Genomic DNA, 10,684 nt, shown 5'->3' on the forward strand with positions numbered 1-10,684 from the left:
GCCTGCACTAGAGGAACACAGCTAGAAAGATACCTGTGGGATAAATTCACTTTTAGTCACAGACACATAAGTCAAAGGATCTGGGAAAGGCATGCGTCCATGTTTTCTCCCTCACTACCTGGACACGGTTTGGTTAAATCTGTGATGAAAATGTAACTTGTGAACAGTGATAATACGCATTACCTGCGCCAAAGTTAAAGCACTTTAAAATGCACCTCTGATTGGGGAGCAAGTGGCTTATTCCAGCATGAGCTTGCATATAGAGTTGTTAATTAGTTTCCCCCACTTAAATCAATGAACTCAAAAGGTGCCTAGTGCCAACTGGATTAGGCCCGTTCCCCTCAAGGAGAGACAGAGAGCTCTCTCTGCCTTGTGACAGACTAAAACACAACTTGACTTCTGGAATCTGGCTTACTAGCCACAATAGCCATTAAAACGTCAATGTTTCAAAAGCTCTGATCACCAGATGCTGAGGATTAGCAGGAAGGGATAGATATTCCCATCATGCCCTGCTCCTGAACCTCCCGGTGGCATCTAGCTGGCCACTGCCAGCAGACATCGAGTAACAGCCGCCCTTGATGGTCCAGCGGTTTGAACTCACTTGGTGATTAGCCAAATCCAGTTCAAAGCTCAGCTTCCTTTGACACTTGGCTATCACCAGGTCACAGGACACGGATCCTTCAGAATGTGGCCTGAAAACACTGCAACTTCATTGAAGTAGGATAGAAGATGCAGATTAATTCTAGATTCCGACAGGTCCAGTGCTTGCATGAAGACCAGGCACATGCAGGACGTGAACCATTTCCTAATCCATTTTCGTCAACTTTTCCAAGTCAACTCTGTGCGGTGGGATAAAGAAAGCGGGCACCAGAAGCGAGGGGGGTGGGTGTGTTTCATTCCATCTTAATCTCAAAGAGAGAGGGTGGGAGGGGAGGAGTTGGATGACCTTGAAAACAATCCTTGGGTTACAAGGCATGCCTGCTGAGCGGAGGATACAAACTAGGATTCTAATCCCGTGTGAAATTCTGCAAAACCAGGCGTGGTAGTTATGCCAGGCTACAAATCCCACACAGGAAGCGTATAACTTCTCTAAGGGGAAGAGAAACGGCTCTGAAGTCCGATCGCAGCTTAAAATGCAACACACAGGTGCCCCTCACTCACTTTCTTCTGTGTTTTAAAAACTTCACCTTATTCCTTTCATTCCTACCACAAGCAAACATGGCGCGAGTCGCCTCCCCCCCCCCCACCTCAATTTGCTCTATATTGCTACATCAGCATCTTTGCCCCTGAATCTAAAGAGGAAGACTGTGACTGGCCTCATTTCTTTCCCCTGCTTTGGAGAAGAAAAGGGGACAAACAATGAAAGACATCAACAGCTCTACTTACACACGTATGCAAGAACAAAACCCCACTTTAAAAATTACTCTAGCATTTTGAAGGCAATTGTGTTTCCCATTCTCTCTCCACCAACATTTTAAATCGCTGCTTCCCATTTTAGGCTATTTAGCAAAGATTGATGCTGCTAATATTAGTATTAAGGGGCTGCAGTGAGCCAGCATAATTCCTTCAAGCAGCCATTATATGAGACCCACCCCCGCAAGCTACCTATTTGCAGAGGGCTCCCGGGTGTAAACTTGGCAGTTTACCAAATGTGCAGGAAACTTAAAGTCCCACTAGGATGGGCCAGAGATTTTGCCACGCACCCACAATTTCTTGTCAGAAATTACTGCTGGCATTAACTTTGTTTTGGCAAAATCCTTGGTATGTGCAGAAGAAGTTCATGGACTTTTAAGCGATATTCCTGCGGTGCAAGGATGAACAGATGGACAATGAAAGTGGATCCCGTGAGCCCTTATAGTTGCCAAGAGACTTATACTTACACAAGGCTAGGAAAATAAAGCACCCATCATCCAATACTTAATTGCCCTTTCGATGCTTAACCATGTGTCTTACAAATGCAAAGCTTGTTTGGCTATCTATTTGGACATATAATGCTTGTGTTAATATATATTTAAGTCAAGAAAAAGTACTGTATATATGTGTCGGTGTGTGGGTAACTTTATATCTGAAGGAAGGCCAATTTACTGCCAGCAGTGTGACACAAAATGACACCTTTTTTACCCATGTAAAATACTTTATTCAAAGTATGTCGATCGCAATGTGATGGAGTTTACTGCACTGTGCTCCCAAGAACTACCTTGCTGACGGATCACTGTGAAGAGAAGCAGAAAGCTAGCTCAGCGACCCTCCTGCAAAACTATATGCTACCTATCAGGGAACAACACAAAATAGCTCATCGCTGACCCTGTCTACAATTAGTACAGGAGCAAACCCCCTCACAAGTTTTTCACAGAAATGACAGATCGGTGCTCCTTTTATCCTCTGATCCCACTTTGCATTTATGCAAACTGACACTAGGTAGGCCAGGCAAGTGTCTTATTTGCAAGCCCACATTAATACGGCCCGCTTTCCTTCCAGCAAACCAAGAAAGCAAGAAGATGCCCTTTAGCTCCTGCTCAGTTCGGGAAGGCAGGAGCAACTTTGTCACATGCCAGTCACCTTGTTCAACACTTATCCATTGCATTTATATCCTGCCCTTTCTCCCAAAGGAGTGGCAATGCAGTGAACACATCACAGTGGGAATACGACAAATGAACCCCTTCCTCTTCAGACTTCAAGAGCAGTAGCCTTTCAGGAGAGCATGGAAACTGACAGTGTGCACACAGCTACCGTGTCTTATAATCTTTTTTTCTCAAGAAAATAAGCCTATGGCTTATTTTCGGGGGGTGTCTTATTATTTTTTAAAAAAATTACAGTATGGTACCTCCCCTGTTCGGCGCCCGGAACTGGCTGCTGCTGCGCTGCTGGGCGCGTTGTTGGCGCTTCAGCAGGGCACGCTGCTGGGTCCCGCCGGGTCGGGGCTTCACGCGGCGCGCGCTGAGGCTCTTGCCGGATCCCGGCTCGGAGCAGCGTGCGCTGCGGCTCTTGCTGCGTCCCGCCGCCGGGTTGGGGCTTGGAGCAGCGCCAGCGCCAAGCGCCAACCCAGCGGCGGGACCGGCGGGACCTGCAGCGCGCGCGACAGGAAGAGGAGGGACCAGCGAGTGGCAGCCGCGGCGGCCAATGAAGGCTCGGCCGGGTGTTTTTTGTCATTGTAGCTGCGTCCCGCTGCGTCCCTCCTCTTCCTGTCGCGGCTCGGCGCCCGGAACTGGCTGCTGCTGCGCGCGTTGTCGGCGCTTCAGCAGGGCACGCTGCTGGGTCCCGCCGGGTCGGGGCTCCACGCGGCGCGCGCTGAGGCTCTTGCCGGGTCGGGGCTCGGAGCAGCGCGCGCTGCGGCTCTTGCTGCGTCCCGCCGCCGGGTCGGGGCTTGGAGCAGTACGCACTGCGGCTCTTGCCAGTCCCGCCGCCGGGTCAGCACTTGGCGCGGTGCATGCTGCTGGACATTTTGGAGGGGCAGCAGCAGCCGGTTCCGGGCGCTGACAGGCATCTTCCTCTTCCATGGCGCCATCCAGACCTGCTCCCACCACTACAGCTTATTTTTGGGGTATGTCTTATATTTCTTCAACTCAGGAAAATCCTGCCATGGCTTATTTTGTAGGGATGACTTAAAATATGAGAAACACGGTAACACTCCACAACCAGCTGTGTCCATGGCTCCACCTACACTGTCTCTGCAGAGATATGCACAGCGGGAACTTGGGGAGCTTCACAGCCATGGGAAGCTGTGTTACGGAGAGTCAGACCACTAGATCCATCTAGCTTCGTACTGTACTGTCCACAATGACCAGCAGCAATCTTCCAGGGTTTCGGAAAGAGTCCTCTCCCTGGAGATGCTGGGTACTGAACCTGGGACTTTCAGCATCCAAAACAGGCTGTCAACCAACTTCCAGAACTCCTGTCCCTCATTGCTCTCAATGCCCAGTCACTGTACCTCTCCAAGCAGACAAACAGTAACCATATTGCAGAGATTAAGCATCCTCCTCCCCCTTGCCTTGCGCTCTCCTTCTGGACGGTTGTCTGGACTGGGCCCAGGAGAAGAGGACAAGCAAAAAGAGCAGCGGCCACAACAGCAAGGAGGTGGTGTGCCCAGCTGGAACATTTCATCCAAATATTAACAACAATAATGTAATTATTATTTATACTCCACCCATCTGCCTGGGTTGCCCTAGCCACTCTGGGCAGCTTCCAACACATATAAATACATAATAAAACACCAAACATTAAGAACTTCCTGATACAGGGCCGTCTTCAGGTGTCTTCTACAAGTTGTATAGTTACTTATTTTCTTGACATCTGACGCGAGGGCATTTCACAGGGTGGGTGCCATTGCCCAGAAGGCCCTCTGCCTGGTTCCCTGTAACTTCTCGCAGTGAGGGAACCGCCAGAAGGCCCTCGGAGCTGGACCTCAGGGTCTGGGCTGAACAATGGGGGTGGAGATGTTCTCTCAGTTATACCGGCCCAAGGCCATTTAGGGCAGGCATCCCCAAACTCCAGATGTTTTGGCCTACAACTCCCATGAACCCCAGCTAACAGGACCAGTGGACAGGGAAGATGGGAACTTTAGACCAAAACATCTGGAGGGCTGAAGTTTGGGGATGCCTGATTTAGGGCTTTATAGGTCAGCACCAACACTATAATTGTGCTAGGAAACATACTGGGAGGTCCACCAACCAGGAAGCCAGCATTGGCTGGAACTTGCAATCCCCAAACCAGGTCTGGGGAACCACTGGACTGCCAGATGCTGGACTAAATCTCTCATCATTCCTGACCATTGGCTGTGCTGGCTGGGACTGATATGAGTTGTAGTCTAGCAACATCCAGAGAGGACCAGGTTCCCCACCCTGGTTTAAGGTCATGGGAGCTCAAAACAGCACATCTTTGTGGGAGACATATTAGGATAGTCCTCACTCAAAGCCTGATGAATCCTGGTTGGTGTTTCTGGAGGCGTTGGGGATTTCCTGCTGGCATGACTGGGGGCCTTTTTGAAGTTGCAGTCAGCTTTTGCAGTGGGTAAATGTCCCAAGTACTTGATGCCCTTTGCTTGCCTACAAAAGCCCAGTTGGCTCCCCAGTTGGAAATAAAATATCAGGGACTATTAGAGCACGTGGAAAAGACCAAATGACAACTCTGATGAATGATGGGCTAAAGCTCGCCACCTCTCCCCTTACGAACCAAACCAGACCCTGTCTTCCCCATCTGAGGTCCTCTCAGTGGGCCCTCTCAGAAGAAAATCTGGATGGTGGAAACACAAGACCAGGCCATTTCAGCGGTGGCTCCCAACTTAAGGAATGCTCTGGCCAGGGTGGCATGCTAGGCACCATCACTAGCTACTTCTAGGCACCAGGGGAAAACTTTTTTTTTCAGCCAAGCTTTTGGTCTTTAACTTTTTGACACTGTAGCCTCTTTCAGTGGGTGGGGTTTGTTAAGACTGCTTTTTATGTATCTCAAGATTTTTAACTTTTAGTTTATTTTTAGCTTTGCATTATTTTAATTGTTGCATTCCATTATACTGAAATTAGCTTTGAACTTAAATTAAGTTTTAAAAAAATGACAAATAAGTCCAATAAATAATAATTTTAAAGGGGTTGGGGGCAACATGTGGCCCTCAAGATGTTGTCAGACTAAAATCCCCATTAGCATGGCCAGTGGAATCAGGGAAGATGGGAGCTGCAGCCTTGCAACATCGGGAAGGGGCACAGGTTCCCCATCCCTATACCACCCATGGCAGATACCTGCCCAATTGTTGCAACATTCTCTGGTTTCTCCATTATGTAGAAGCCAATGCCATCCACAGACCAACCCATCTCAAAGAGCAGAAGCACCATTACCAGTCATTGGCTACAGAGAGAAAGCGAGGTTTTCAAAACATTACATGCTGAAAATATTCAGCCCAAAAGCTGGCTGAGGGAGAAAATGTGTATAGTAGGATGCCCAGGATTGACTGACCTCTGGTGTCAATCTGGACTTCTGGGTGTCATATGGAAGAGGGTAAAAGGTTGTTTTCTGCTGCTCCAGAGAAGCGGACATGGAGCAATGGATTCGAGCTACAAGAAAGAAGATTCTACCTAAACATTAGGAAGAACTTCTTGACAGTAAGAGCTGTTCGACTGTGGAACTTGCTGCCAAGGAGTGCGGTGGAGTCTCCTTCTTTGGAGGTCTTTAAGCAGAGGCTTGACAGCCATCTGTCAGGAATGCTTTGATGGTGTTTCCTGCTTAGCAGGGGGTTGGACTGGATGGCCCTTGTGGTCTCTTCCAACTCTATGATTCTATGCCTCTATGGTGGGTCTCTAGGACTGCCTATAAAAAAATTTCTCCCCTTCCCCCAAATTAAAAAGCACCGTAATGAATGCCAAGTGTACATTTTCCTCATCCCAGCTTATGCACACCTTTAGACAGTACAATATATTCCACCCACCCAGACATCTCATGTTAATTGTTCCATAACAACAACCACTCCCCGGCTCCCTAACAACTAGAGCAGATTATAATCCTTATTTCACCATATGCAGTAAGACTGGGGGCAGGGCAAAGGGATGCATCCTTTCACCATTTTTTAAAACCATACTAACTCTCAGAACATGAGAGTGGAAGTCAAAAGAAGAAGAAGAAGAGTTTGGATTTGATATCCCGCTTTATTACTACCTGAAGGAGTCTCAAAGTGGCTAACATTCTCCTTTCCCTTCCTCCCCCACAACAAAGCCTCTGTGAGGTGGGGGGGGGGGCTGAGATACTTCAAAGAAGTGTGACTAGCCCAAGGTCACCCAGCAGCTGCATGTGGAGGAGTGGAGACAGAACCCGGTTCCCCAGATTACAGTCTACCGCTCTTAACCACTACACCACACTGGCCAGATAAAGCGCTGGCATTAAGCGACCAAATATGCATTCATACATATTATGGGAATAAGTTAAATAGGGATGTAATCTTATACCCGCTTACTTGGGACTAAGCCCCACTCAAATTGGGACTTGCTTTTGAAGAGTCATGTACAAGATTACACTGAAATCACTTATCAGAATTCTTGAAACTGAAAAGGCCATTCTCAGCTGAAATCATTGTTCAGTTCCACTACTTCCTGTTTCCCTCCACAAACCATCTTTGACAATGTGGGCTGATCAATATTAGCTCAACCCTCAAACACATCCAAAGGCTTGAAGCCTTCCTAGTTGCCCTTTCCCCAACACACATTTTCTTCCTTCCCTATTGTAAGCTACACTAACCCGAGAGTAAATCCCATTGATTCCAACAGAATTTACTTCCAAGTAAATAAGGTAGGTTTGCGGCCACCTTCTAAAGAGGAGGGGAAAAGAGAAAGAAACATAGATCAACAAGACTAGAAATATATCAGGCATTCAGCTACTTGTGTGCCTAACAAATCAAATGTTGATTCTCAGGAACCTTGAAAATGTTTCCAAGTCTGCATGGGGCAAGAGACTAAAACATCTGATGAACGCTGCAGAAAATCTCCCCTCCACACCCATGTCTCAGGACTGTGGTTTAACTCTCAATACATCAGAATATTTCCCTAAACAATCTGTGAGCTACAGATCACACCTCTTCCTTCCCAATCACTGGTCCAAACAACACAATAAAACACACTTTCACATGTCCCACCCTAGGATTATCTATTTGTCTGAGAGAAATGGTGGAAAAAAATTAGCTGCATGCAAAAAAAATTAGCTGCATGCAAATAATTCCAGCCCACCTCTTTGCCATTTCTTTCACTATCCTCACTTCCACTCTCCAAAGAAACAAACTGTTAGGAAAAAAGCCTTTGCATCAACAATTGTAAATAAACATTGAAGCAACAGGAGAAAGGAGTGAATGGGCAAATTCTTCCTAGCATAGGTGGAAACTGACTAGACCAGGCATCCCCAAACTTTGGCCTTCCAGATGTTTTGAACTACAATTCCCATCATCCCTGACCACTGGTCCTCTTACCTAGGGATCATGGAAGTTGTAGGCCAAAACATTTGGAGGGCTGCAGTTTGGGGATGCCTGGACTAGACTCTCCTCTGACCTTGTCAGTATCACCAGAAAACAGAGGAGACACTGGTCTCCTCCTATACTTTTGTGATAAAACATACGAAAGCCATTCCCAGATGCAGATGTGTATAAATGAAAAAAAGATGCCATGTGGAAGGCTGAAATTTCTGTCTGCGAGAACAAATCCATTGACAAGTCCCTCTCGCACACAAATGCCTAGTAAGCTGACAAGCACTTGAAGATCTACTTTCTCACCTGGCCACTCATCCATTTCAAAATCTGACATTTAAAGCCTTTCCCACCTGCAAGCTCTAAAACATCTGAACTACCAAGTTACAGCCTGCTCCAAGATGGGCAGCCATACAAATATACAATAAAACCATGTAAGAAACTGGTCCCCAAATGCACACTCGGGTTCCAGGTGCATCTGGAGCGGACAATGTTGAAGACTGCTGCTGTTCTGTAGTACGTACATCAGGGAAACCAAACTCCATGGGGCAACACGGGACTCACTTCCTCCTACGACCATGCCCGCATGCCCTCTTCCCACCCCATCACAACTTCTGCACGGAGGAACCCACACGCGCAAAAGGCCCATGAAGTGCAGAAGAGCCATCCCCTCTGCGCACAGGTTGCTCCAAATGCTCAGAGCAAACGTCCACCGAAATTCCCTTTCCTTGATGCAACATCCACCCACCACCCAGATCTCGGCCTCCTCCTTTTTCTCCCCAAATCCAGCTCCCTTCTTTTCATCCAAGAGCCCCCAAGACGCGGATCAATCCACCTCCTTTTCCTCTCCTCCTCTAAGGCAGCCTGTGTGTGCAAGGGCTTTAGCAGGGGAACAGGGGTGCAATCCTTCCTTCGAACCTTTACTAGAAACCGGATGGCGGTGAAAACACACACGAAATAAAAGAGCCAACAGGGACGGGGGAGAGAGAAATGCACGAGAGAATGTGACATGGATTTTGGGGGGGGGGGGTGGAGGGAGGAAATGCACCCAAGCAGCCTTTTCTTCCTTCCCCCTCTGCAAAAGCTGGGTTTGGCTTCTCCCTCCCACCTTTCCCATTAAGCGAACCCCAGAGGGCGGAAAGCGAAGGGCCCTCCCCCTCCCTTCAGAAATGGTCCCTCTCACTCGCCGTAGGAGAGCGGCGGCGGCGGTGAGGGAGGGGGAGGGGAGCGTCCCCGCATCGGGCCTGCATCGTGAGGAGGGCCATCCCATAATAATCCTTCCCCTCCCTCCTCCTCCCCCCGCGCTCGTGCGGGTTTGTGAAGAGAAAGAGGAAAAGGCCTTTTTATATATGAAAAAATAATAGCACCTCTTACCTGAGGGCCTCTTCTCCCCCTGGTCCCCTCCCTCCCTCCCCCCACGCGGACTCACCCTCTAAGGAGCCACTTCTCCCGCCCCCCTCCCCTCTCCTAAGGAGAGAGAAGAGAGAACAAGGCAGCCGAGCATGGACGGTGCAACTTAACTTCTCTCGGGGGCCCTCCAAGCCACGCCCACCGCTCCTCCGCCAGGCTACGGCCGCTGCCGAAGGACTCGGGAGGCCTGGGGGCGGGGTCAGGCAGCAGGTTAGGTTGAGAGAACCTTCCAGGAAGTCAGTCTCTCTCCCTCTCTCCGGAATGGGGCGGGGGAGGGGGAGAAGGGAAGCGGGAGCGGGGGAAGTGGGCCTCCGGGCTCGTGGAGAGGCTGTCTAAGGAAGTCGCCTGATTTATTCCGTGCCACCAATACAAATAAAAGTAATATATTGTTGAAAGGGTGTTGTTTTTAGACCATGGGAGCCTGTGGAGAGGTGGCAATATCATCTTGCCGCGCCCCGAGCCTCGGCAGACAGGCAATGCGTAGGGCGCCTATATGGGGAAGCCATCTTGGGAGGGATGGAGAGGCGTGAGGGGCCAGATATGTGGCCCCATTGCAAAAGCAGCCTTGCTTGTTATATATGCATACGCTTTTGCCCTTTATTTGTTTGCCTTTTACAACAGTCCTGCAAGGCATGCCACTGTGGTTAGTTTCCCATTTCACAGAGGAGGAAAGCAGAGCCTGAGCAGTTTGGGACGCGGAACAGATTTCACACCTGTCTGGTCCATTTTCCATCTCTTGGTCCATATGATGATGCTGATCCGTATAATAAAACTAGTAAAACAGACTTTGCCCTCAAGTAGTGAAATCATATAGTATTCGGTACTTAAGTCTCAAGGAAGTGGGATTTGACTTGCTGGCTCCATGATTCATTCCTGGCCTTGAGATATTAGAAGATGGCTATCATATATCCTCTCAGCATCCCCTTATCCAGGCTAAACATTCCCAGATTGTCTTTTTCCAAGATGATGAGGGACCATTAGTTGGGTTGCCATATTTAAAAAGGTGACAGTCCAGAGGACACAAGTTGTTGAGTTTTTAGTTTTCCCCCAAAATTAAGTATTGAGCTTTTTTTAAAAAACTGAGCACTCTTTGGGGAGTTTATCAGAAATAAATCCTAATGTGCTGAATGTGGCTTACTTCTAGGGAAGGATACATAAGAATTGTAGAGCTGGGATGGACCCTTAGACTCCCAAATCTTAATCTTGACTCTAAACAAATGCCCATGCAGCAGCACCTCTGGATGTGTTTTTGGCATTCTGCAGACTGTGTCACTCCCGCTCCTTTGAAATACCTCATTCTTCCATCAAAGAAAGGACAACCCCTGTATTTAATCACCCACAGAT

The 10,684-nt window shown here is 48.4% G+C and overlaps 1 protein-coding gene across 4 annotated transcripts in view; it reads right to left on the reverse strand.

Moving 5' to 3' along the window:
• Positions 1 to 9,515, reverse strand: part of CHD8 (chromodomain helicase DNA binding protein 8) — a 65,256-nt gene extending 55,741 nt beyond the window's left edge. For 2 of the 4 annotated variants that reach the window (XM_060281830.1, XM_035134708.2), the window contains exon 1: positions 9,360 to 9,514. The gene's annotated coding sequence lies outside the window, so the exon portion shown is untranslated. The other 2 variants (XM_035134710.2, XM_035134709.2) reach the window with 2 other exon arrangements.
• Positions 9,516 to 10,684: the final 1,169 nt, after the last annotated feature.

This window comes from Zootoca vivipara, chromosome 13, assembly GCF_963506605.1.
Source record: "Zootoca vivipara chromosome 13, rZooViv1.1, whole genome shotgun sequence".
Taxonomy (NCBI): domain Eukaryota; kingdom Metazoa; phylum Chordata; class Lepidosauria; order Squamata; family Lacertidae; genus Zootoca; species Zootoca vivipara.